Here is a 6129-nt window from a genome sequence, read left to right as displayed (position 1 = left end):
TTTGCACATCGTTCCAGATGAGCTGACAAAGGTGGACCGGTATGCGAAGGGACTCCCATGGGAGTACGAGGTGCCAGTACGTCAGGCACATACTCTAGAGGCAGCTATCTGGGCTGCCAAGTCTATTGAGAACATGATTAAGGGGAGAACCACCGACAAGGTTGAGGTTGGTGAGAAGAGAAAGTTTGAGGGAACATTTGGTTCCGGTAAGAAGGGCAAATTTTCGAAATCTGATTCGAAAAAGTTTGAAGGAAAGGGAGGCGAAGCGAAGTGGTGTGATAAGTGTAAGAAGAAGCACTTTGGGAAATGTAGCGAGGATGTAACCTGCTACAAGTATGGAAAGGTTGGACATTTTGTCAATGAGTGTCCGAACAACAAAAGGATGTGTTTTGGTTGCAATGAAGAGGGGCATATTTTGAAAGATTGTCCGAAGAAGAAGGAGGCAGCTAGGCCCAACATTCCACCAAAGCCGAAGGCGAGAGCCTTCCAGATGACACTTGAGGCTGCGAAAGATGAAGCTGATGTCGCTTCAGGTACCTTTCTTGTTAACGAATTACCTGCTCAAATTTTGTTTGATTCTGGAGCCAACTACTCCTTTATTTCGCATGAGTTTGGTAGAAAGCTAGCTTTGCCTGTTGATAGACTAGATAATGCTTTATTAGTCGAAGTTGCTAGTGGCAAGTTTGTACCTGTTAGTCATCGTACGAAAGACATCTTAATCGACCTTAATGGGAATAAGTTTCACGAGGAATTATTGCCTATCGAACTTAATGGTTTCGACATCGTGTTGGGAATGGATTGGCTTAGCGCCAATGATGCCGAAATATTGTGCAAGAAGAAGATAGTTAAAGTAAACCCGCCTGGGAAAGATTCGTTTATGGTGTATGGGGACAAACGCATAGTGAATTCTGGAATCATTTATCTAATGAAAGCCAGAAAGTGTTTGACCAAGGGATGTACATCATATTTAGCATTCGTGATCGATGCTAAGAAGGAAAAGAAGGTGATGCAGAGTATTCCAGTGGTGTGTGATTATCCGGAAGTATTTCCCGAAGATCTTCCTGGATTACCAACTGATAGACAAGTGGAGTTCAGAATTGACTTGTTACCAGGAACCACGCCAATAGCAAAAGCACCTTATCGATTAGCACCGACGGAGATGAAGGAGCTGATGATGCAACTTCAGGAGTTATTGGACAAAGGTTTCATTAGACCTAGTTCATTGCCCTGGGGAGCTCCGGTGTTATTTGTGATGAAGAAAGATGGAAGTATGAGAATGTGCATCGATTATAGAGAGCTGAACAAGGCAACAATAAAGAATAGATATCCGTTGCCGAGGATTGATGACCTATTTGATCAATTGCAAGGTTCGAGCTATTTCTCGAAGATCGATCTTAGGTCAGGATATCATCAGCTAAAAGTAAGAGAGCAAGATATAGAGAAGACTGCATTCAGAACGCGATATGGACACTATGAGTTCTTGGTTAAGTCGTTTGGACTAACCAATGCTCCGGCAGCATTTATGGATTTAATGAATAGGGTTTGTAATCCGTTCCTTGATAAATCCGTGATAGTGTTCATAGACGACATTCTGATTTACTCAAAAAGCCAGGAGGAGCATGGCAGACACTTGCGAGAAGTGTTAGAAGTTTTGAAGCAGGAGAAGCTATATGCAAAGTTCTCCAAATGTGATTTTTGGATTCGTGAAGTCCAATTCTTGGGTCACGTGGTCAACCAAGAAGGGATAATGGTTGATCCAGCAAAGATTGAAGCTGTGATGAAGTGGGAACAACCGAAGAGTCCTACGGAGATTCGAAGCTTTTTAGGATTAGCCGGATATTACCGAAGGTTTATCCAAGGCTTTTCTTCGATTGCTACTCCATTAACAGCTTTGACCCACAAAGGAGCTACTTATGCTTGGAGTGATAAGCATAAAGAAGCATTCGAGAAGCTAAAGAAGAAGCTATGCGAGGCACCGATACTTTCTTTACCCGATGGAGTTGAAGACTTCGTTGTTTATAGCGATGCGTCTGGGGTTGGATTGGGTTGTGTTTTGACCCAAAGAGAAAAGGTGATAGCATATGCGTCTCGACAACTGAAAGAGCATGAAAAGAATTACCCGACTCATGATTTGGAGTTGGCAGCGGTAGTTTTCGCTCTGAAAATATGGAGGCATTACCTCTATGGCACGAAGTGCAAACTTTTCACTGATCATAAGAGTCTCCAATATCTCTTTAATCAGAAAGAATTGAATATGAGGCAACGACGCTGGCTAGAGTTACTCAAGGACTACGACTGCGAGATACTTTACCACCCCGGTAAAGCTAATGTTGTTGCTGATGCTCTTAGTCGGAAAGTCAATCTTGAAAGGAAAAGGCCAAGAGCGTTGAGAATTGAAGTTGTCTCGACCATTGTGGAAAGTATAAAGAAAGCTCAAAGTGAAGCTTCTAAAAAAGAATGACTGAAAGGAGGAACGTTTGTGTAACAGCCCGGAATCTCAGGTATTGTTAAATTATGTTTTTGGGGTGATTTAAGAGGGGACTCGGCGAGTTGGAGCCTAGACTCGCCGAGTAGGATCACAGACTTGGTCGCGGGTTCGCGACTGGACTCGACGAGTCCAGATATGCACTCGGCGAGTCTACGTTGTTTAGCGAAAAACCTAACCGTTCAGGTTTGGGACGTATAAAAGGGACTTATTGGTCGTCATTGTTCATTTTAGCCTTCTGAGAAGAACCCTAAATCGATTGTGTGCATCTGGAGCAAGGATTATAGGTCATTGTTGATTATAGAAGAGTTGTTGTGCAAGGAAGAGAAGGGATTGGCTAAAGGAACAACAAGGGAGTCACATTCTGAGGATTGGGGACACAGAGAACACACCATCCAGGTAAGAATTCGAGTATACTCTGCTATGTTAATGTGATTATGGAATTAGGGTTTATGGAACCCTTTTGTGAATGGATTGAATGTTACCCTAGTCCCCTAATCGATTGTAACCCGGTATTGGGACCTTTGGAGGTCCAGAATGTCCCATGTCTGTGCATTTCGGGAATTGATGAAGGTTTTGGATTGGAATCCTTATGCCTTAGGACAAAATGTAAATTATGAATCATAGGGTGTATCATGAGCACTGAAATGAGGACTTTACGTGATGGATCAGCCTAGGAAGGCCAAACCTAGGAATGGTCGGAGCAGTTCTGACCTTATGATGCAGTTTGAGCAGTTGCATGGCATGGACTCGCCGAGTTCGACGAACAGACTCGGCGAGTAGCTTGAAGATTAACTGGGACTCGTCGAGTTGTTCTTCAGACTCGGCGAGTTGAGTCGGGGTGGCCCCGCGATTCTTCCAGGAGTAACTCGTCGGGTCAAGGAGGATACTCGACGAGTAGAAGGGGAATCTTAGAGGATTGGAGGACGTCTAGACTCGCCGAGTCGCCATGGCACTCGCCGAGTCCGGTCGAGTTGACCGTTGACCGTTGACCAGAGTTGACCTATGTGTGTGAGTTCTTAGGGTCAGTTAACTTAGAAGATAAAAGTGTTAATAAGAGATATATGATGTTATAGGGAGTTTGTAGCTCGGCGGATCGAGCACGAGAGATTTCAGGAATTGCTAGCTTTCAGTATTCACGAGGTGAGTCTTCTCACTATACTGTACCCGGAAGGGTTTGACTGTGTGACCGGAAGGTCAGATATGATATGTGATATGTATGCTATATGTGGCAAGCTGTTTGTTATATGTGCTATGTATGTTATGGGCCGGAAGGCGATTATATTATGGGCCGGAAGGCAATATGTTATGGGCCGGAAGGCAATATGTTGTGTGATGGACCGGAAGGTCGGCGTGGGTAGGACCGGAAGGTTTACCCAGCAGGGACGGAAGTCCCCTGAGACACATGGACCGGAAGGTCAGAGCCTGGAAAGGCGTATGTGCGTAAGTAGTATATTGGGGAACTCACTAAGCATTTATGCTTACAGTTGTTATGTATGTGTTTCAGGTACTAGCGAGGACCGTGGGAAGGCGCCAGCGTGATCTGTACACACTGAAGGATGTTTTTATGATCTTGGGATTTAGACAATTTGTATTTGACATGACACTTAAATCATTTATGCCTTGTTTTGAATGAAAATACTTTATTTTTTTTAAAATGAAAAATTTGTTGAAAAATTGCGTTGTTACAATTGGTATCAGAGCCTTGGTTTGAGGGATTCGGGTGCACCTTCGGGAGTAACTGAACTCAAACTGAGGATTTGAGGAAAATTTTTAAATAAAGGCATAAACTTTTGTAAATGGTTTTGTGGTAAGCAAGAAAGAAGCAGTGTGTACGATCAGTCAGCGCCCGAACGGTAAAGATCCCCAAAATACCTTACAATATTATATGATATGAATTGTTATGCATGCTAGAAGACTAGGTATTCATGATAGGACTAGAGTGGCCTGATTTGTGATGCCTTAGTCTAGGGAAGTTTGCCGATATGAGATGCTTGTTAGTGTACGAGTAGATAGTGCATATCAGAAGTAGAGTACTCATTATCCGGGGTTTGGGGAGGAAGACTTGGGATGAATGCTGATGCGGTGTGGTCGGTAGTATTGGGCCCGTACTACCGAAGACATCGGGTCAGTGGGAGACCTAAGTAAGAATCCCTGGATATCGGAGACTGAGTAGGGTTGCGTTATCGAGTGCGATTATACTCGATGGAGTCTCTGATAGTTTTATGTTGTATTTCAGAGACATCATGGTTAGACCACGCCACGGAGCGAGTTCGAGCGGTGTGAGTGACGAAGAGATTCGTCAGATGATTCACGAGGAGGTAGCTGCGGCGATCCGGGCTGAGATCCCGGAGATGTTTGGGTCTATTAAGACCACCCTGATGGAGACGTTTGAGGAGCGGTACGCCGCATTGATTGAAGCTGCAGCCGCTGCAGCTACCGCAGCTGTGGCCGCTGCCAGGCCACAAGGGGGTGACTCATTGCTGTTCCGAGAGTTCAGCAACACGAAGCCACCCGAGTTCGATGGGACGCAGGATCCGATTGCTGCGATGAGGTGGATCGCGGATATACAGGGGTGCTTCTACACTTGTTCATGCCCGGAGCACCTGAGGGTACGATTCGCTTTGAACCAGCTCCGTCTGGGAGCGAAGGATTGGTGGAAGTTCGTGACGGCGAACTTCACTTTGGCAGAGATTACAGCAGTGACATGGGAGGGGTTTACGGCTATGTTCAGGGACGAGTACATTCCCCCGGTGGAGAGGGAACGATTGGTTCAGGAGTTCTTAATCCTCAAGCAGGGTACTGATTCTGTTGCGGTGATCACGCGAAAGTTTCATGAGAGGGCGATGTTCTGCCCCGAGCTGGTGTCCACTGATCAGGCTCGGATGAGCCGGTACTTGGGGGTGTTGAGGAGGGATATCCGGGAGTTTGTGTCAAACTCCACCTACCATACTTTTGCTGAGCTTCAGGCGAATGCCAGGAAGCACGAGATCGAGCTGGAGACCCAGGCCAGGGAGGAGGCCGAGTCTCAGCGGGTGGACCGGCGACCGGCTCAGTCCCAGCCGGCAGCCAAACGGATATGATGAGATTAAATCAACTTTTAATCTATAAAGATCGATTAGATCTTGAACAAGTATATGAATATGAAACTTCAAGAACGCAATATTAATAACAAGGCAGAACGAAACAATAAGAACAAACAGCTTGAATCAAATGTGTCGAATGATTAAATAAAATCCTTAGAAGAGCTCGATTAAGAACATCAACTGTAAAGGATTAGAAGATTACAAGAAAGCAATATCGTAAACTCTGGAATGCTAAAACTGAAATCTTGAATCTTAACCTAATATGCATGCAAGCGATAACTTATATACAATACATAAAAGGCTCTCGGTTGGACAGGCCCAAACCGGAAAATACAAGGCTAATCTACGAGCCCAAAAGACGCAATACAAAACAGAACTTCAGCCCAACAATCTCCCCCTTTGCGTCAATTTGGAGCGAGACCTTCACTTCTTACTTGGGCCGGCGGCTGAAGCTGGTACCTTCTTCTTCACGGTACTAAACAGACACTTGGTTATGGAAAGGATGGTCTGTCTAAACCGAATGTACCAATTGATCATATCTTCAAAGTATTTGATGTC

The sequence above is a fragment of the Lactuca serriola genome, chromosome 1 (genome assembly GCF_051521515.1).
Source record: "Lactuca serriola cultivar US96UC23 chromosome 1, Lser_US96UC23_V15, whole genome shotgun sequence".
NCBI lineage: Eukaryota > Viridiplantae > Streptophyta > Magnoliopsida > Asterales > Asteraceae > Lactuca > Lactuca serriola.
Note: the sequence above shows the minus strand (reverse complement) of the source record.